General features: G+C 45.4%; 1 long non-coding RNA gene across 2 annotated transcripts; it reads left to right on the top strand.

Annotated features, from left to right (window-relative positions):
- Nucleotides 1–2,943: 2,943 nt before the first annotated feature.
- LOC121836204 lies at nucleotides 2,944–18,398 on the top strand. Of its 2 annotated transcripts, none has more exons than XR_006077839.1 (3): nucleotides 2,944–2,963; nucleotides 6,507–6,649; nucleotides 18,236–18,398. It is a non-coding gene; the product is annotated as an uncharacterized LOC121836204 (long non-coding RNA). The 2 variants fall into 2 exon arrangements; XR_006077838.1 differs by having other exon boundaries at nucleotides 2,952–3,004.
- Nucleotides 18,399–20,713: the final 2,315 nt, after the last annotated feature.

The raw sequence follows: 20,713 nt of genomic DNA, 5'->3' as shown, positions 1-20,713 counted from the left end.
GGGTGGTTTTGACTTTGGCGTGTCGTCTTGTCCTTTGTCATGCTAGCGACAGCGTTGAGTTGTGCCCAGTATCTTGAAACTCCCGGCCTGCGCGCACTTGGTTTTCGCGCCGCGTCCAGAGGGATGGCGCGGTTCGAGTGGCGCTGGCGTGTGGCGCTGGCTGCGCTGGCGTTTGGCGGGTCGATAGGACAGGCTCCTAGCTGGGTGTCGTCGTTGTGCTCGTGTACGGCGTGTGCCTCGCGCCGGCCTGCGGTGCGTGGCGTTGGGTTTGAGGTGCGCGGGCCTAGAGTTTCTTAAAAGTGTTGACAGAGCCCTGTTAATCTCATCGTTCTTGTTGTTTTCTTCCTTGTTGCTTGTTTGTTATTTTAATAATCTTGCTCTGGTTGATTGGCTAGCAGTCGATCGTGCGCACGGGCCCCTGTATATATGTCTAGCCTTGCGAGCCATCCAGAGTACTACTGTCGCTAATAAAGATTATTATTGCTTGCCTTAGCGGCGTTTTAATTTACCCCGGCTACATTCGTGACTTGTGGAACTCGTGGGTGCACAAGTAGTTTACATGGCTGAGGAAAGAGGTTGAATGATTTGATTAAAATGCTCTGGTCTGGTATAGAACGTTGAGTGGTACAAAAGTTGCAATAGAAGCACACACATCTGGCAGGCGCTCTCAAATGTACTGCAGAGACACATACAAATCAAGGAGATGCAACTTTGAATGTGATGTCTCCTTACTTACTAAGACATATAAATACCTGAGGCTCTGGTAAAGTTGAAGGGAGTCTCTTAAAGCATTTGTGGAAAGACCCAAAGCTGGATACAATTTCAGTCTAAAAGCTGGTCCACTCCTGCACCCGACTAGGACTGACTCCGACAAAACCAGTCTTTAAGCCTCTTGTGACAGCTTATGACCACACCGTCCAGCAGTAATGCAGGGGTGGAACGGCTGCGCCATTTGCGCCATTTTGCGCCAGACGCATTTGTCTGCGCCATCCTGCGCCATGTTTCGGAAACTGCGCCACAGTCAATACCTCGCGCCATTATGCACCAAATTGGAAAACGTGCGCCAAAAAAATTGTATTTTGTCTTGGTTTCGGTTTCTATCGACTCGATTGGCAACAATGATCGCGTTTAGCTTGGTCGGCCTTGCAATCTTTTTTTTCTCTTTATTCTCCCTGTGTATCCCGAGTAGGAAGTGTGCGAAAAAAACTCGGGGTTCGGATTCCAAGCGCTACACCATCTGCCTCTGGATTGTTATTCTTCAACCATAAGCGGTTGAACAAGTCGGTCGAGGTAAGGTCGAGTCGTTAAGCGTCAGATTGCCTGAGGCTCCGAAGCCCGGGATCCGGACGTCAGTCAGTTGAAAACAAATGAGCAAAAGATTCCTTTGAGCACTTCATCGTTAGAAGTTGGAACCGCATTCCTGCAAGATAAATCGTGATTTGATAGATCTGAAACGCAGTCCGATCCGAAACCTTGCCGGCCAGCAGCTCTCACGCGAGCGGTAGATCTGCTCGGCATACGTTAACCTTGCTCCTGCTTATCGCTTCGAATACGATAACTCGGTTAATCGTAGTCTGCTGCTTCGATATTGAGTTGCACAATAGGATAAACTCGAATTTTGTTGCGATATTGAGTTGCGCAATATGAGAAACTCGAAATTTGTTTCCCTGTTCTTCCGCGCAACTGCACGTCCGTTGCTTACGCACGTCACGTGGTTCGCACATAAAATCACTCTGTCGAGGACGTGTGGACTGTGCGATAAGCGGTGCTGGTTTGCATTTTGAGCAGCTGAGAGCCACTCAGAAAATATCAAGGCTCACAAAGTTCCAAGTTTTCGCATCTGTTACACTGTTATCCCATCTGCCTAGGTCCCTAACCACTCATGTTTATCTGGGCTGCTAAGCACAACTGAAATTGCTCCCGTGCTTGTCTAAGACACAAGCTGGAGTGCAATGAAAACTGATCTGAGCTGCTCCTAGCCTGCTCCAGAGTGTAGTTTTAGCTGCTCCCAACCTGCTCCAAAACAGCTGTTTTAGCTGCTCCCGTGGCTGCTCCCAAGCACATTTCATGAGTTCCACCCCTGTAATGGCAGTCGTAAGCGGCTTAAAACCCTGTTTTGTTCAACTCGGTCGTAGTCAGTTGCAACAGTGTGAACCAGCTTTAATGCCTCTTAGGCGCATCCGCAAACAGTAGCTTCAGGATAAACTTGCGCGTTGCACTGCCCCAAAGGATTTCGATCACATCCCCGGTGTTTATTTTTGATCTGTATCCCTGCACTGCAGAACACGTCAAGAGGCTTGTTGATTGCTGTGCATGTGCCTATCAAGCGAGCTGTGCTATTTTTAAGTGGTGTTTAATTTGTTTTTAGCTTCCTGGGATTTCTTAAGGTACCAGTAGGTATCTAAGCTCTACATGCACATTGTTCTTAACAGGCACTTCACCAGAACTTTGTTTTGGGAAGGGGGGGGCGGGGCACCCAAGACAAAATGCTGTATGAGGGGGAGGGGGAGAGGAGGGCCCAACAAAATGGCCGATTTTGGAGGGGGGATAGGGTAGGTAATAAAGCAAAGGTGAGGTAGGCTCCTACCCCCCTCCGGCTGCATGCCTGAGTTCTTAATACAATTACGTCATGAAGAAGCTCATTTTCCTTGTTTGGTTGAGTTTAATGGTGCTGTCATCATGGTCTTTGCACTGTCGACAACAAGAGAAGCGTAATGTTGGCACTTGTTCTTTTGGTTGATCTGTGAAGCAAGTTTTGGTTTCTTTTTTGTTCCATAATATCAGTCTGATTCTTAGTCATGGTATTGCAGGAAGTCTGTATCATCATGAAAAAACTGCAGGTGGCTGGAAGATGCCGATCAGCTGCCAGTCTGGATAGTAGCCATCAACTCAGCAAAGGCCTGCAGTTGAATCAGCCCCACCTGTTTCTCTGCTGCCATTCAAGACAGCATGCTTTGTGAAAGGTGAAACGGGGCCCATGCACCGCTTCCGCAGGGCCCTGCTGGTATTTATCTGACATTTTGTTTTCCTAAACAAATAACACCATTACAAACTGTAATATACCGAGCAATTGCCCACTCTAAATTGGCGATGACCATGGAGAGCTGGGGGATAGGGTAGGTGATAAAGCAAAGGTGTACATGATCGGGTGGTCCTTTGGTCTGACCACGGAATTACAAAACAGCTGCCATTTGCAAAGCTAGTTGACTGTGCAAACATGTAAAAACAAACCGTCTGTTTTTTTTTCTTTTTTTGATTACAAATTAACATCCTAAAGAATGGTTGCATAGGCATTTGCATGTTTTTGTTATAAAGCCTTAAATTTATTCTTCCGAGTTAGAACAAAAAAGCAACCCATCTTTTTTTGGGCACAACTTTCTTTGGCAATGAAGAGAAAGCTAGGGAGGGGGGAGGCAGGCAGTGCTAATGGCTCTGTGTTAGTGCACCAAATAGTTTTTTTTGTTTTGTTTTGGTTTTAGTTAGGGTTTGGCGTGTCAACCACGCAGTTGCTTCAGTGCATGTTTTTGTACGAGGATTGCGGTTGAGGGAGCTGAACCGCGATTGCCGAGCATGCAGGCATATTCAGATCTATTTCTGAAGGCTAACCCGTTTTTAAACGTAAGCCAACACTTTGACTGAAGCACTCGGACAGACTTGCAAGGTAGATTTCACCGGGGTCAATCTACTAGAATTTGTCTCTCAGCTGACGAAGATAGGCAGTGTCGAATCAGGAAAAGCTGCGAACTTCATGATAGTAGATAAGCGCCGGAAAAATACCTAGACAAAAATTTGACGTGAACACTGGTGTACCGGCAACTAACATTTATTAAAAGCAAAATTTCTTATATAGCTGTGAAAAACGTCAGTCATGACTACAACTGGTGCAACCCTCTATCAAAAAATTAATTCTTTTGCCGATAAGGTTATGGATCTGTCACTTGTACACCTGGTGCCTTTGGCTTTAATCTTAAATGCCTGGTGTAGCTCTCTAGATTCTTTATTCGGGGTATCTGGCCAAAAATTTGGTGTCCTTAAACGACTGGGAGCAAAAGCAGCGTCTGCAGTGTGTGGCCAGATGTCGTGATGGAAGTCGCTTGTGTGGCCAACTCGTGTTCGTGGGCGCAATCATTTATACATAGGCCTGTCTGACCTGTGTACACAGAACCATATGACATTGGGATTTGGTACACAACTTTGGTCGTGCATTCTGTGAATTTTTTGCAGTGTTTAGTTTTGCATTTGTCTTTTCCAAGGGCCGCTGCTGCAGCGACCACACACATCAGCTGCTGCCCTTGTTTCCCATCATTTAATGACACCAAATTTTTGGCCAGATACTCAGATAAAATGTCTAGAAAGCTACACAAGGTGTTTGAGATTATAGCCGAAGGCACGAATTGTACAAGTGACACATCCATAACCTTATCAGCAAAAGAATATGGATTTCTTGATAGAGGTCTACATTGGTTGTGATCATGATTGACATTTTTCACAGCAATGTAACAGATTGTTTTTTTTTTCAATAATGTTAGTTGCGAGTGCGCCAGTGGCAACTTCTTGACCCTGTCTATTTTTTTGGCACTTGTCAATGATCATGAACCACCTGACCCAAATCGCCACATGAACAAATTTCATGAGTGCTGCCATGTTTTGAGATCAGTTATCTGTAAACTCTTCTGGTGCTGAAAAACTATTGCGCGGGAGGAATATACAGAAATAGAAGCATGCACACTCCACGACTCAAAGTCGCATTCCATTTGGATCGCATTCAGGTATGGCTGGCCCTAGGGGGTCGCTGGCACACCCCAGCTCAGAATATGTGTAGCGAGGATTGCACTGCAGAACCCAGGGGTCCTGAGCTCGGTCCCCACCCCTGCTCACACACACCAGTGAGCTTGCTTGCCAACCGGCATACGGAAATAACTAGGAGTCCCGGTTGCCACTGTCCCATTTGTCATACACGTTGCACACCACTTGCTTGCTTTGTTTTAAGATTTCTTGGTTGCCAAACTTCGTAAAAATCTTACATGTCAAACAAAGAGGCGAGCTCACAGAGTGTACCTACAATACACCACACTGATGATGCCCAAAGGTGCGCACGATAAAGATGCCATCTTAATTTTGCAGGGAGCTAGAAAACCTAGGGTGAATTTAAACCAAGAAAACACAAAATAGCTAAATAAGAAATGCTCTAGGTTTGGCACATCCTGGCTAATGTTATGCTAACATTCTAAAGTCAAAGCTAAACAGAACAAATTTACATATATTTTAATTGGTTACGTTCCACCCAGCAAATTATTATGGTTGAACTATATTCAGCTATGCAGTGAAATGGTGTCCTTTGGCTCTCTAGCTTTAGCTCCATTGCCACAGAATGTTGTCCCCAAGTATATCACTTTCTAGCTCTTTTCGACTGCACCCCTCCTATTCCTCTCCTGCTTTGCTGTTCTACTCGTTCTATCCCCATTCTGTCTGCCAGTCGTGGAGATAAACGCCCATAGGGACAGGGTGCTTGATGTCTCTTTCATATATTTTTTTAACTTGCTTAAAATAGAGGAATAGGCTTTAATATGTCCTTAGATGAGGTGATATGTTTCAAAAGTAGGGGTTGGAGTGCTTACTCTGCCACGGGTGCATGCTCGGTGTTTTTTGGTAGTTTTATAGTGTTGTGTGTTACTAGAATAAGTTGGGCTTTAGTATAGTTACAGCATATGCGTACAGTAATTCACGCAGTTGTTAATGACCACTAGTACCTAACTCAACCCTGTGCAGGGTGTCTATGAGCTGAAAAATTGGTATTGTTGAGGAATTCGGCAATTGGAAAAGTCTCAAGATTTTCAGCCTAATCAGTATCGATCAGGGAAGTTCAGCCTTCCTTTCTCTGAATGTAAGCAAAAGATTCGTGTGGTGTGGCACATGCACCTTCCTCCTACTCAGCAACTCGGCCGGCCTGCCAACGTAAATCTTTGCTGGAAACTAGAGTCTTGGTAGAATCCAGAGATGCAACTTCATCTCAAGATGTATTTACAAGGAAAACTTCTATACTCTCAATGAACTGCTGCTGCTTATGGCAGATTTGTGGAATGGCTTTATAGTGCGAGAGCTTGTCTCTATAGCTACCCTAGTTGCTCCTGAATAAACTTCTAGGGGATCTTTTCCGGGCTCTGAACATCATGGCAGTTGAGGTAGTTTTGCTTGAAAAGGGAGGGGGGGGGGAGAGAGGGCATCCCTCAGCTTCACAGTCCATAGAAGCTTTGTCAGCCAGGATTTTGAATTTTGCGAGGACAATCACGGCTCCCTTAGCTCATATATTTTTTGCCGGAAGTTGTACGACCAACTGCCAGGATTGCAACCTCCAACAGCATGCCAGGATTGCAACATCCAACAGCATGAAACGAACCAGTTGGAGGCTACGTTATGGTGCATTCCAGGCACCATAACATAGCCTCTGCTGCTGAGATGTTCTTATTGCAAGTATAATTTCCGATTCTGTTTCTTTTGTTTTTCAGTGGGAGCTCATGGAGGTGGCACGGTGCATGGAAGGACAGAGTGGCTGACAGTGAGCTGCCCAAGCAAGCTGCTGGCTCTTGTGACTGTCTCTGAAAGTCTCTGGATGGGCTATATTGCAGATGTGCCTGGACATTTATAAATGGTAAACACAATCTAGACTACCTTTGAATTATGCCTTGGTCTAACGGATGCAGCTTGGATGTCGTGTTTGGCTGCTAGAATAGAACTGGATAGTGTTAAGTGGCACATGTCACCAAGTAAGCACACGCTGGGACGCTTATCCACAAACTCGGCTTCCCAGTCCACGAGCCACCAAAGACCCAGCCAAAGAGATCCCGAGTCATCCATGATTTCATGTTTCATACGTATATGATGGTTTTACTACAACAGCTCATACTATTTGGCATTCTAAACTTTCCCATCACTAAGGGTACATTTTTGTGGTGACATCCGTGTTGGTTTTCAAAAGCTCTGATATCTGGGCCTTGTTCTGTTAGCTTCCATGCGAACTGTGAATTGCTTGCCAGGGATGCTTTTGCCACTGCAGGCCAATTTCCTAGGCAAAGCATTTAACTATTTCTGGTTTCATACTTGGCTTCAATTGATTGTTGAGCCATTGACTTTCTCTTTCGACGCTGGCACTGCCAGCACAATAGTCCCATCACATACACTGGCACTACTGCCCGTTACAAAAGGTACAGCCGTTTGCATCTATCTATCCATCCCTTAGATGGTCTTTTCTTCTATGCCATGGTGGCCCTTAAGTTAATGTAGCTATCCACTTGCAGTGAAGTTCTTCACATCAAATTAGAAGGAATCTTTCACATTCTTTTAGAAGATTCTTCACTTCAAGAGTAAAAGGAGTTTTTCACATTTTTTTAGAAGATTTGTCCCAATATAGGAATGTTGCTTGCCCCGACATCTCTAAACCACCTCTGTAGTGGTTTCTCGATGTCTTAATATGCCGTGCATCAGAATGTCTTTTGTCGTGCTTTTATGTCACACCGTTTCTTGAGTAGTTTACAAAGATCTTGTGGGCTCCAGTGACACAAAACTTTGTCCCCCTCTCCACATGCCTTATTATTTCAAGTTTTGTTGCAAATGTCAACTTTGCCCTCTAGACATTCACAGTCATAACAACTCTCACAGAATTCAGTGGTTTTTGTACTCTTTTTACTGGTTTCCGTTTTGAGCAAAATGTGCGTGTGCCGAAAGCACAAGCTCAGAGGAAGGGATCAAGAAGAAAGAAGGTGGAACCCGCGCACGGTGTGGTTGTGGTGGAACGCGAAGCAAGGGCTTCGTAGGTTTGGGTGGTCGAACCTCGAGCAAGGCTTCGTCAAGACTGTTGGTGTGCCCCGAGCAAGTCTTAGACAATGTGCTTGTGCTTGTGAGTGAGCACTGTGTGGCGCTGCAAGCACCCAAGCCACCACCGACATCTTGGGACCATGATTGGACTCTCCTCCTCCTCCAAATGTATGGCATCTTTGATTTGGCTTCTGTTCCTTTTGTTATGCTTTCAAAGCTTTTGTGTTTTTCCTTCCGCGGTTATGAAGAGTGGAATGCTTGCAAGATATGTTCTATTGCTTTATTTATTTCTTTTTTTTTACGACTGTGTGCGCGTCCTGTGCACCTTTTCTTTACTTTTGAATTTCGTTACTATTAAATAGTGTTCCGTAACGCCAGGCTCGACTCACTCTCAATTCCTACCGCCTCTCAGGAAGTCCATCGCCTAGGTTTGGCCCTAGCACCTGGACAGCGGTCCAATTCAAATTACAAGTTTGTTTTTATGGGATCTTTTCCAATTGAACCTGTGACTAACTTGTGTCAGGTTCAAGACCTGTAAGTGGATGCCAGTTTGTCACAGGTTCGGTTGGAAAAGATGCCATAAACAAACCAACTTGTAATCTGAATTGGACCGCTGTCCAGGTGCTAGGGCCACACCTAGGTGATGGATTCCTTAGAGGCGGTAGGAATTGAGAGTGACTTGTACCTGGCATTTCGAAACACTATTTATTAGTAATGAAATTTAAAATTAAAGAAAAGGTGCACAGGACGCACAAACGGACGTAAAAAAATGAAAATAAAGGAAAAGAACATACCTTGGAAGCCTTTTGCTCTTCGTAGCAGCGGCAAGAAAATCACAAAAGCTTCGAAAGCGTAACAAAGAGGGAACAGAAGCCAAATCAAAGACGCCATACATTTCGTATGAGGAAAGTCGAATCATGGTCGCAAGATGTCGGTAGTGGTCCCAGTCCCTTGCGGCACCAGTCGGAGTCAAGAACTTGTGGTGGCTTGGGTGGTTATAGTGCCGAACAGCGCTCGCTCACAAGCACATGCACGTTGTCGAAGCTTGCTCAGGGCCCACCAACCATCTTGACAAAGCCTTGTTTGGGGTTCGACCTCCCACACCACTGAAGCCTTGCTTGTTGTTCCAACCACTGAAGCCTAGCTCTACGCAGCTTCCTCCTTTCTTCTTTTTTTCTTTTTCTTCTCTTCCGAGCTCGTGTTTTTCGGCACTCGTGCATCTTACACAAAACGGAAGCTAACAATGAAAAAAAATCGTTCAATTCTGTGACAGCAACATGTAGGCCTATTTGTTGGTTGATTCTAATGTCAAATATCCATGATTGTCCACATTGGATATCATTTGCCTGCGGTGTGTTCTGCAGCCACAAATATCTGCCATGCCACCACTACGCATTAGTGTTCAGTGGAGAAGCCTGCTACGTGGCTTCAGAGCATGCAGTCATTAATTTCAACACTAGGGAATTTGACAGTGATGTCTCATGCAAATGGACACCTCCGTTCCTACCCAGAAGCGTCCATAATGTGAGCTGTGCATAATAACAGGACAAAATGCAGGTATTTACCCGGTTGGTCCCCGAAAACGGTTTTTATATAGCAGAGTATCCATATTATTGAGACATGACTGTTTACCCACCCTGCCCGAGTCCTACTAGAGCGACAAAGAAAAACACCTGACACTGATATGCCTCAAGACTAGATAATACGCCAAAAAACGCAGACAAAATGGAGGAAGATCTGGGCAGGACACGTCTTAACTTTTAACTGAATAGTTTACTTTGGTAAAAAAAATATATCTACTGATAAGAAGTAGCACATGCTGTCAGAACACTGTAAACCTGATTCGCATGGTGTGATTTTACTTGCGAGTTTGCTGTTGTGACGTCACTCACGCAGCGAAATATAGGCATGGGGGAAGCTGCAGTGCGTGACGTCACAGGTGTAAATCTGCAAGCGAAATTGCGCCGTCTGAAGTTGGCTGATGCGACGTCTTAACACACTCCCCCAGAAACGAGCGTCATTGGCTCCGCAGACCGTGGAATTCTTTGTCATGTGTTAGTAGTGAGGGTGTGCTCACATGAGTTGTTATTCTAAGATTTCATCAAGAAGGCATTGTAAATTTTCCTCTTTATTTTTGTCTTGTAGCAGCCCATGACACTAGTCTTTTTCTAAGTTAGACTTGCACTCACAATAGACACAGTGAATTGCTAGGTGACCTTCTGGATAAAATACCAGGGTAACAACTCTTGTCTGAGGTGCACCCTTAGTGTCATTGTCTGACAGAATTTCACTCTCTGTGGAACTAGTGGCACTGGTTTCTGAGGAAGTGCATTTTGACCTTACAGTGTTCTGCCAGCAGGTGTCAGTTTTTTATCTGTATAGATGCTTTTAGAGAGTCAGTTACTCGAGCTGCCACCAGTCGGCGTGCTTAACGGGCTGCCATAGCTGACCTTCATTTTGTCGCCGTTTCTCCGCATTGTGTGCTGCACCGGTCACCACCGGAGCTTTGCTTTTGTGTTCTTTATGTTCCGCGTTGAAGCCGAGTGTTTTCTTTAGGTCTTTGATATTTCAGGCTTTCATTTAATCATTTGATACCTATGTTTCATTATAGATGTTGTATTTTCTTATTTATAGAATGGAATCTGACAGCGAATGGATCACGATACAAGATCATGGCCTAGGCTTCAGAGAACATGTAAGTTCATCACATTCTTTTGTTTTTGTCGCTAATAAAGGGCAGTCAACGCCATTGCGACATATGAAAATTTCAACTGACACAGTGAGGCTATCTCCAGATGCCCGTCGTTGGTTTGGCACGCAAATCCCCCAAATTTTTGGCAGTGAGGCTATCGCAGTCATGCTTCTCGGTGCATGTGCGCGCTTTTAGACATTGTTTCCGTAGATAAAAGCCGAACCGCATGTAAGCGCTTTAGCGAGCGACAAGACGAGCAACAACGACGAGTCAGCAACGAAAGTTTCACACTGCCACCCGTCGCGGCGCTCGGCTTTTGGATTTCTAGAAAACCGCATGCAAGTGGTTTGGAGAGCAAGGAGCCAAGCGACTCGCTTCGCTTTCGCTCAATCAGTCGCGCGACGAGGCGAACCGCACGCAAGCGACCAAGACGATGAGCGACGTTTTCTAGAAATCCAAAAACCAAGCGATGCAACGTGCGACAGTAAGAAATCTTCGGGAACGCGACAGAACCGCACACGACAAAACAGCACGCGACAAAACAGCACGGTCAAAACAGCACGCGTCAAAACAGCACAGCGTCAAAACAGCACGTGGACAAAATAGCACGCGTCAAGATAGCACACGACAAAACAGCACAGCGTCAAAACGGCACAGCGACAGAAGAGCACGTGCCAAAACAGCACGGCGTCAAAACAGCACAACGACAAAAGAGCACGCATGTAAAAAGGCTGTAATAGGCAGCGTTTTATGAAAACAAAACAGAACGTAAAGAAAAAAAGTTGAGGTTGGACATTACATGGCATTATTTAATAGCTAGTGGAGAAACAATAAAAAAATGCACGCTTGTGGCGACGGGATCGCACTCAAGTAAGTGTCCCAAGTGCTGGTGCTGTCTGATTGCTAAAAACAAATAAAGCAGTAGTTACTACTACTTCACTACGCTAGTCTCTGAAGAGACTGGGTAGTTAGAGGGGATACCTTGGCGTCAATGTTGGCTGCGTTGTCTGGCCCTTTTTTTAAGTATCAGGGAAAGAGGAAAGGTTATTGGGAAAAAGATATCCATAAGTTCAAGTTATGAACTGCCTGGTTTGTGGCGGTCCGGTGAGGTTCCGTAGTACTCGTCGTTTCGTAATTACCAACTAAACGTAAACCCCCCCCCCCCCCAAAAAAAAAAAGAAAAAAAAGCGGGAGATGCGCCGATTACAGATGCATTGATAGAACCGGTAAGATAAGGTGACTTTAATGTGGAGCGTATTCAAGGTGTACCATGGGCACCGATTCTGCGGGGTTCATTCGCCGTGAATAAAACCTCCCGGAAACACGCGACTGGAGCTTGCAGGCGAGAAGTTGTACGTTTTGAGTTAAATTCACAGATTATTTCCGACGAAGGCCTTGATCGAGTGGAAACCGGTGAAGCAGTAACATGCCGCAGCCTCAATGCTGAGCCTTACACTGCATCATGGGCTGAACACACCGTTGCCGCACACTCTTTCATTTTTTCTTTTAACAACTAACCAGAGCACATTGCCGTGCGATTGAATTATTTATTGTAGAGAATATCACCAGCCAACTTGCGCGTCAAAATGAGCAAAACTGCTCGAAAAAATTACGGTGGCTTAGTTCGGCTATGCCAGGATATACGTAGCGTGAGCTTATGCGCACAAAATGAGAGGCGCTATCAAGCGGCTTCGGTGCAGCGTCAGACTTGGCTACTGCGCAACGGAAGCGCACATCTGGGCACGCGGTGGCGCCAGTGCCTCTGCCGCGGCTATGACGTCACTCCTCTGGAATGCGCAGACCGGCGAGGCGGGCGCGGTGGCGGCGGCTCTGGCGCGCCAGCTGTGCGCCGTGTGACGTCAGTGGTCCTCGTGCATGCGCAGCACGGAGCACGGCTCATTATGCGAGCCAGGCGAAACTGCTCAACCTCGGCCAGTGTAGCTCTCGCTACAAAATAGCAAGAATACGGACCAGCGGGGGCTTCGGTACTGCCCAGGGAACCGTCATGCGCGCATCGAGTATACTCCCCACTCCGAACTTGCTTCCAAAAGAACAGATTCGAAAAATTGGCCATCGACGAGTTGGCTTTCGACGAATTGCCCTAGAACCTCAATTCCTTCACAGTGCCTTATTTGAGACGGGCATTTTTTAACTTCAAACTCTATATTTAGGGTTCAGCGTTTTCGGGTTAAACTGAATACAACCGGTAAAAGTACGCCGAATTCATTTTTCCACAATCGGTCTTAACTGAAAAAGTTCAGTATTTTCGAAGGCGTTTGGAGTGGTGTTTGTGTGTGTGTATGGGTGGGGGGGGGGGGGGAGTGGGACCCATAACTAGGGTTTCGTGTTTTCGGATAAATTCGAAAAACACCCGCCGGTAAAAGTTTCGTCTATTCCAATTTATCTGATAAACTCTGAATTTCGATGTTCCAATACCCCCCCCCCCCCCGCACACACACACACACACACAAACAAATATATCTACAATTAATGGATTAATCAGCGCGTGGAGTAAATGGTCCTGGGAAAATGCCACCACACATCTAACCAACCGCTCACAATATGTAACTCTAAATGGCGTTAATTCATCCCTGACTGATGTTGTATCGGGCGTACGCCAAGGTTCAGTTTTAGGCCCGCTTCTTTTTCTAATATTCATTAATGATTTACCAAGTTGTGTTTCTTCCTCCATGCATTTATATGCAGATGACTGTGTAATTTATCGGGAAGTTCATGATGATGATGACGTACGCATTTTGCAATCTGATTTAAATAATATTACTCTTTGGTGCAAAAAATGGCGTATGGAATTAAACCCTAACAAATGCAAACTAATGCGCGTTTCCCGGCAAGGCGCACGCCCTTCAAAATATACACTAACCGACATTCAACTTGAATCTGTAAATTCATACCGTTATCTGGGTGTTACTATATCGTCGACATTAACCAGGAAGCCTCATATTGATATAATAATCGCCAACGCTAACCGCATGTTAGGATACTTACGACGAAACTTCAGAACGGCCCCAGTTAACTTAAAACTTCTTCTTTATAACACTCTTGTACGGTCAAAATTGGAATACGCAGCCTCTATTTGGGATCCTAACCACACGATTCTGCATAAAGCTGTCGACAAAATAACGCCGTTCGTTTCATTCTGTCTAATTATAATCGAACAGCTAGCATATCATCAATGAAATCCAGTTTATTGTTACCCTCTTTATCATTGCGCAGAAAGTTTTTTCGACTTTGCCTGTTTCATAAAGTGTATCATCATCAGTCGCTGCGAGACCATTTCTTTACATTGCCTAGCTATTACTCTTCCCGTCTGGACCATCGGAATAAAGTTGGATTAACACGTTGCCAAACAAACACTTTTTTTATTCATTTATCCCGCATACATCAAACGACTGGAACCACCTTCCAGCAGATATCGCAACTATACCTGATTATTCTCTTTTTCGCCAATCTTTGTCTACATTTCTGTTTGGTGAGCCAACATGAGTCATTTTATTTTGTTTATTTTTTTCCGTAAAATATATTGCTTGCCGCTTTTGCCAATGGCTGTGTGTTTTTGATATTTCAATTTCTTGTTGTTTGTTTTTTATTGTTTTGTCAGTTTGTTTTATTTTGCTTTGCCCCTCCCCTCTACAATGCTTCGGCGCTTGAGGGTATGTACAATAAATAAATAAATAAATATCTTTCGAATTTTGGTCAGGACAACAGGTCATTGTACTATCGGGTCAAGACAAAAGTCACTGTTTATGCTTCCGGTTTGGGTCATACTATTTGTGTCTGAGAGGAAGGAGACGTTGTGTTTTTGTAACCGTGAAAGCTATGGACCATAGAGATTACATAAAGTGGGGAAGAGGACAGTTGAAACTTCCCTATTTCATCCTTTTCCACTGTACCTCTTGCAGCCGCGCCGTAGGTTGATGGAATAGCATGGAATGAATACAGGCTTCCCAGCGACTACCTCCAGTAGGTTAATGATTTAAAGGTATCGACATTTATCCAAATAACACTTGTGTGCCACTTTTGTTCTAGGACAAATTAGTATTGCCAGTAGTAATTGCACCAACGCGAAATCGAACTGAAGAAAATATTAGTTGATACAATCGCGTTTTTTTTTTCCATTATACGTTTGCATTTTGATATTATTTGTTTATTTTGAATAAGAAACACTGCGAAATTGAGCTCAAAATTTCGGAGAATTCGGAATCAAACAAAAATAAACTCCGAAAAACTCCGAATTTCCGGCAAAAAATAAACTCAGAAAAACACCCTCCGAACTCCGAAAACACGGAACCCTACTGAATACTGACCATATGACCACTTCCTTTCGCAGTTTTCAGCTTGTCTGCGAGATCGGTTCAACTTTCAACATAAGCTCCGGGGGCGCAGGGGTCTTCAGAACGAAATCTGGGTTCTTCACCTGATAGGGATTTGTGCCGAATTCTTTGTTAAAAGAAGAGAGTTTAATCGTGAAATCAAACAACGGTAATCAAGAGCGTCCGTAAATGCCGCGCATTGTTTAACACCCCTAGCTTCCGTCTACTAGAGGTGGGCATAAATACGAGTGTTTTATTGTCATTTCTGCCGTCGGCGCGAATTTATCACCTCTCACAGTCGTGAAAATGGGGGAAAACGCACCGAGCACAATGCTTGCTAATTTCTCCATTTTGATATTTGCCTCTCCGACCGAAGTGGCACTGAATCTCATGCTCGTCCTGTATGCAAATACGAGCGCACGACGATAATGTCAGATACGATAAGGCCCCAGTGCATCTTACAGAACAGGTCGCGTCGGCTGCCAAAGACGGCAACAATTAAGAAGACCAGTACCTGGTACTCAATATGCATTTTACACAAGCGCTTTTAAATATTGCATTTTCGTTAGTATACTGGTTTTCGTCAATAAACCTAATATAACTGAGACGTTTATGAGTCTACAAATATTCACCGCAATAAACCGAAAACTTTTTTGGAATAAAAACCGAAATAAGTGCGCGGAATTTCAAATAATACAAACCGAAAACGCCGAACCCTGCTATATTGTCAATGTCATGTTTTGACGCTGTGCTGTTTTGTTGCTGGGCTGTTTTGACGTCGTGCTGTTTTGACGCCGTGCTGTTTTGGCATGTGCTCTTCTGTCGCTGTGCCGTTTTGACACTGTGCTGTTTTGTCGCGTGCTATTTTGACGCGTGCTGTTTTGTCGCCGTGCTGTTTTGACGCTGTGCTGTTTTGACGCTGTGCTGTTTTGACCGTGCTGTTTGGTCGCGTGCTGTTATGTCGTGTGCTGTTCTGTCATGGTGCCGAAATCTTCGTCGCTGACTCTCATCGTTGTCGCGGTTGCTCGTCTCGCCGCTCGCTTGAGCACTTACATGCAGTTCGGCTTTTACTTATGGAAACAATGTCTAAAGTTCGCACATGCAGCAAGAAGCACGACTGCGATAGCCTTACAGCGTCAGTTGAAATTTTTATGTGTCGCAATGGTGTTGACTGCTCTTATTAGCCATAAAAACAAAATGTGATGAACTTAATGGTTTCTGAAGCCTAGGCCATAATCTTTTATCGTCGATCCATTCGCTGTCCGATTCCATTCTATAAATAAGAAAATACAAGAGCGATGTTCAAATGTAGATATCAAATGATTAAATGAAAGCCCGAAATATCAAAAGGACCTAAAGCAAACACAAGATTTCAACGCAGAACGTAAAAGAACTCGAGAACAAAGCTCCGGTGGTGGCCGGTGCCGCACACAACGCGGAGCAACTGCGAGAAACTGAAGGTCGGCTATGGCGGCAGGATCACATGACGTCGAGGTGGCAGCGGCGCACCCATGAAATGTTGCCTGAAAGGTTCTATATGTATTTCTGTTTTTTTATATGAACCATTCAGTTGAAGGTTATGCCGTGTCCTGTCCAGATCTTCCTTTGTTGTGTCTGTGTTTTTTTTGCATATTATTCAGTGATGAATAGCCAACTTGCCATCTTAAGCCCCAAGACCATGCAGCATGCATACAAAGATATCTTTTGGCATTCTTGCAATAACTTGTGCTTACTTCATGAGCCTCGAAAAATGGGAGGCCTGCCAAAGGTATCTTCGTGTGCATGCTGAATGTATTTAAGTCGTGTTGGGGTCGGTTGTTCCTCTTGGTTGCTTTAGTAGGACTCTCATACCATTTTACATTCAAAGTTTATAATACATTTTCACAAGAATTCTTGCTCACATTCATTGTATTTATTGATTCAATATAATCAAATCAGACTGAATGTTTTTCTGATCTGATTTTCTTTTGTGTTGTTTTAATTACTAGGGAATTTGGTTTTTTGTGGGTTTATAGCTTCAGAGCTGTCAGTGGAAGTTGAGACCACTTTATATTGCTACCTTAGAGGTAGCAAGGTGTAAAGTTGGGCAAGTTGGTTGATGGCCATATTGAATGGGTTAAAACAGTGCAAAAAAGATGGACCAGTAAAAGGAAAGACACAGCGCTGTGTTTGTGATTAAACATGAGGAAGATGCATAGAAAGGGGGGACGGACAACAAAGTTGTCCGTCCGTCCGTCCTCCCCTTTTTATGTTTCTTCCTCATGTTTAGTTACTCTTACCAACACGCTTGTTTTCTACGTAACTATGTCTGTGTGTTTCCTTTTACTGGTCCTTCGTCTTTTTAGAGGTAGGTAACATAAATACCAAAAAGTACTTCTATGCATTTAAAGAAAAGCAGATAGAAAACATTGTCTTTACAGTGAAGTTGTACTTATGGCTTGGTTTTACTATAAGAGAAACAAGAAAAATTCCCTTGGGGCAATTCAGTCTGCTTTCAAACGATCTGAGCAACCTTCCACAGTACTGTATGTTATATGTGGTGTTCACATTGAGGTGCTCTAACTGGCTTTTATTTTGCATTTACTGACAGTAGTATTCTACAAATGGAGGGAAATCATGCTTGTCACTGTCAAGTTCTGTAGTTCCTGCGTTCTGTATTCTCCTGCAGTATGAAAGACCCCGTGGGAGCGCCTGGCCGAGGCAGTGACTGGTGGGGGCACTGTGTGTGCTCTGGGAGATCCCAATCTACCCAAGGGGGAACTCACTTAGTGCTCAGCTAAAGCGCAATGCACACTTATCAGTTTTCGGGTTGACGGTGGAGAGCAGTTCATTCGCATTATGTCACAGCAACTAATTCTGAAATGGCTGTCCGAGAGAAACTGGCCCGAGTCAAGGCAATTATTTTCACTTTTAAAGTGCATGGTCTATGCCATCCTTCTGATTAATGAATCCGCTCTTCAAGACATTTTATTTTTCAAATATGAGACTCGGGTGTAACGTTAATATTTGTGCCCGTTTTCAAATTTTACACCAGAAACAACTGATAACGAAAACAATAATGAGCATGCTTACTTCGAGCCTCCATGATCACAACTCTGGGCGCAATGCCGATGAAGCACACTTTTAGTCTAAACCAAAAACGGTTAACAAGTTCAGGACCAGTTGAGCCCCGAGTGAGCGTCCTTTCCTCGAGGCAGAACAGAATCTCGTGGAGCGCACATAGCACCCACGGCCATCACGGCCACGCGCTTTTAGTACATCTTTTATATTGAAGGAGACTGAACATACCACCAAGACTTTTGGGTGGCCTTTCTGCTGTGTTATAATTTAATTAGGAGCATGGTTCATGTAAAACATATTTACTAAACATGCATCACTGGTTATCTTGTTCCTTCTCCAGGTGCTGCTATCCAGCTCTACGTCACAGCCATGAAGTGGCCATGGGGTGAACCATGGACAACTGCTGTCATAAGTACTCGAATCGGCAGAGCCACCTACTAGCTGTGAAGCCCAGTTGCCAGGCAGCAGATACTCGACCAGCAAACAGCCTTTGTCACTCTAGTGGAACACGAGAGCGACAAACAGAAACAAACGACAGCTACAAGCCTCCAACCCATTCAGCATGCCCGTGATGGTACCTTTGGCAGGCGTTTATTCGTTTGGTGCTCGTGAAATAAGCATGAGTGATTCTAAGCCTGCCAAAGATACCCTCGCGTGCATGATGCTTGTTTTTAAGCATAGCCTCCTTTATTCCACAAAGCCTGTGAAATGGCGAAAGACTCAAGTTTGAGACTTGTCGTCATTTGATTCTGTTTGTCGCTGTAGTGGGACTCGGGGCATAAGCTAGCACCGTGTACTGAACATGAAATAAAAAACCACTGTATCAAACTTGACTTGATTTTGCAGCTTCATTTGCATGCCAACTGCACAATAAATACAGCAGCTCGCACATGTTTTCAACTTTCATTTTATTGTTTAAGTATTCTGAGAAAATTACTGGAGCAGCTCCATTAATCGTGGGTCGCTAAATCCGGAACAAGGTAGCAACCAGTTTTTTTCTGCACACAGCACCAAAAATTGGAGATGTCTGACTATATCATATGCCACAAAAAAGTGAAAGCCGTTTACAAGTTCCTGTAACGCCGAATTGGAGCGCAGCTCTTGAGGAGGAGGAGTGGAGGGTATATTCCTCCTCCTCCCTCGTGATCATGCCTGCTAGTCCTCCTCCCCTCCTGCTCCCCCTCCCTCTCCTTTACCACCTCCTCGTCCTTCAAGCTCCTCCCCTCCCCTCGCCTCCGCCTCCTCGTCTCTCCTCCCCCCCTCCTCCACCTTCGTGACCCCCCGGACCCGGCAGAGGTCCGGGGGGTCACGTGACCTCGAGGGGACGGGATCACATGACCTTGGGCGGGCCGTCACGTGACTTCGGCGGGGGGAGGGGAGTCACCCCCCGGGGTCACGTGACCTTGGCGGGGGAGGAGGGGGAGGAGGAGGAGGGGGAGGGGCGACGCCAACGCCGACGCCGCACAGGCTGGAAACGGGTCATGTGATCCCCTCCCCCCGAGGTCACGTGACCCGCCCGGACCATACTACACAATGAGGGGAGGAGGGGAAGGAGGAAGAGGAGGAGGAGGGGGAGGAGGAGGAGGGCAGGAGGAGGAGAGGGAGGGGCGCGGTTACGCCGATGCCGACGGCGACGGCGACGCCGACGGCGACGCCAACGGCGACGCCAACGGCGACGCCGACGCCGCTCAGGCTGGAGACGGGCCCCTAAGAGCTGCGCTCTAAAACATCCTTTGAATGACAACATAGACTTCCTTGGGAGAAGTCTGTAAATTCCCCGTATAGCCAAGATTGAATGACCAGAGAACTCCCACCCTGGCCCACACTGCATTTACACCGTTTTGCCAAGCTTGACTGACCACTGAACTGCCAGTGTGGCCCAGGATGCATTTAGACCGTTTTGCCAAGCTTGGCTGACCACTGAACTGCCAGCCTGGCCCAGGCTTGTTTTACACCGTTTAGCCAAGCTTGGCTGTACAAGGAACCCCCACCGAACTGCCGGGCCGGCTAGCCAGGCTGGGGCTAGCTTGCCCCTTGGAGCAAAACGGTGCTTGGGCCAGGGAAACTTTCCCCGGCTGCCCAAGCAGGCTCAAGCTTGAGCCGGTGAATTGTGCTGCTTGGGTCGCTTCCTGCAGTACGTGAGGTTTGAGTTACGAACGTTTTCAAGCAACGTCGCTCCTGATGTGAAGCCCTATTGGTGGCACGTGTTGAGGTGCTCTCATAATAATCACATTGTCTCAATCATAATTGCTATACTCAGTACGTTTGGGACGTGCCCTGCATATTTTTGCGAGTAATGGTTAACCGAATATATATTTTCTCAGCCCCATCATAACCTGTAATCGTAAATTAATATAAACAAATATTAATATATTTTGGTAAATATTTTTCATACCGTCAGGTTCGGCGAGTTGGGAAATCCATTAGCACGAAGTCATTGGGATTACCGTAGCGATGTTGGTACGGATTATCGTGGTCGAGTTTGGATTGTTGTTCGTGTTGGAGTGTACGTGATCTGGTGAGTTGACGCTCGCTTCTGCTCGGTAGGCGATATGAGACGAAGAATCGTTGTGAGTGGCGTCACCTGGGTAAGGCGAGACGGAGTCGAGTGTAGTCGATGGCTCACGCCCGTAAACCAAACAGAAAGGGGAGAACCGAGGGGTTGATTGCACATACGCATTGTAGGCGAAGGTCCCAAATGGCAGGACGGTGTCCCAGTTACAAGGACTGGTGGAAATATACATCGAAACCATTACTCCAAGTGCACGGTTAAAACGTTCCGTAAATATTTGTATTAAAAAATAAAATGGACACCCAT

Source organism: Ixodes scapularis, unplaced genomic scaffold (assembly GCF_016920785.2).
Source record: "Ixodes scapularis isolate PalLabHiFi unplaced genomic scaffold, ASM1692078v2 PGA_scaffold1__304_contigs__length_218370807, whole genome shotgun sequence".
Taxonomy (NCBI): domain Eukaryota; kingdom Metazoa; phylum Arthropoda; class Arachnida; order Ixodida; family Ixodidae; genus Ixodes; species Ixodes scapularis.
This window is presented reverse-complemented; position numbering and strand designations above follow the sequence as displayed.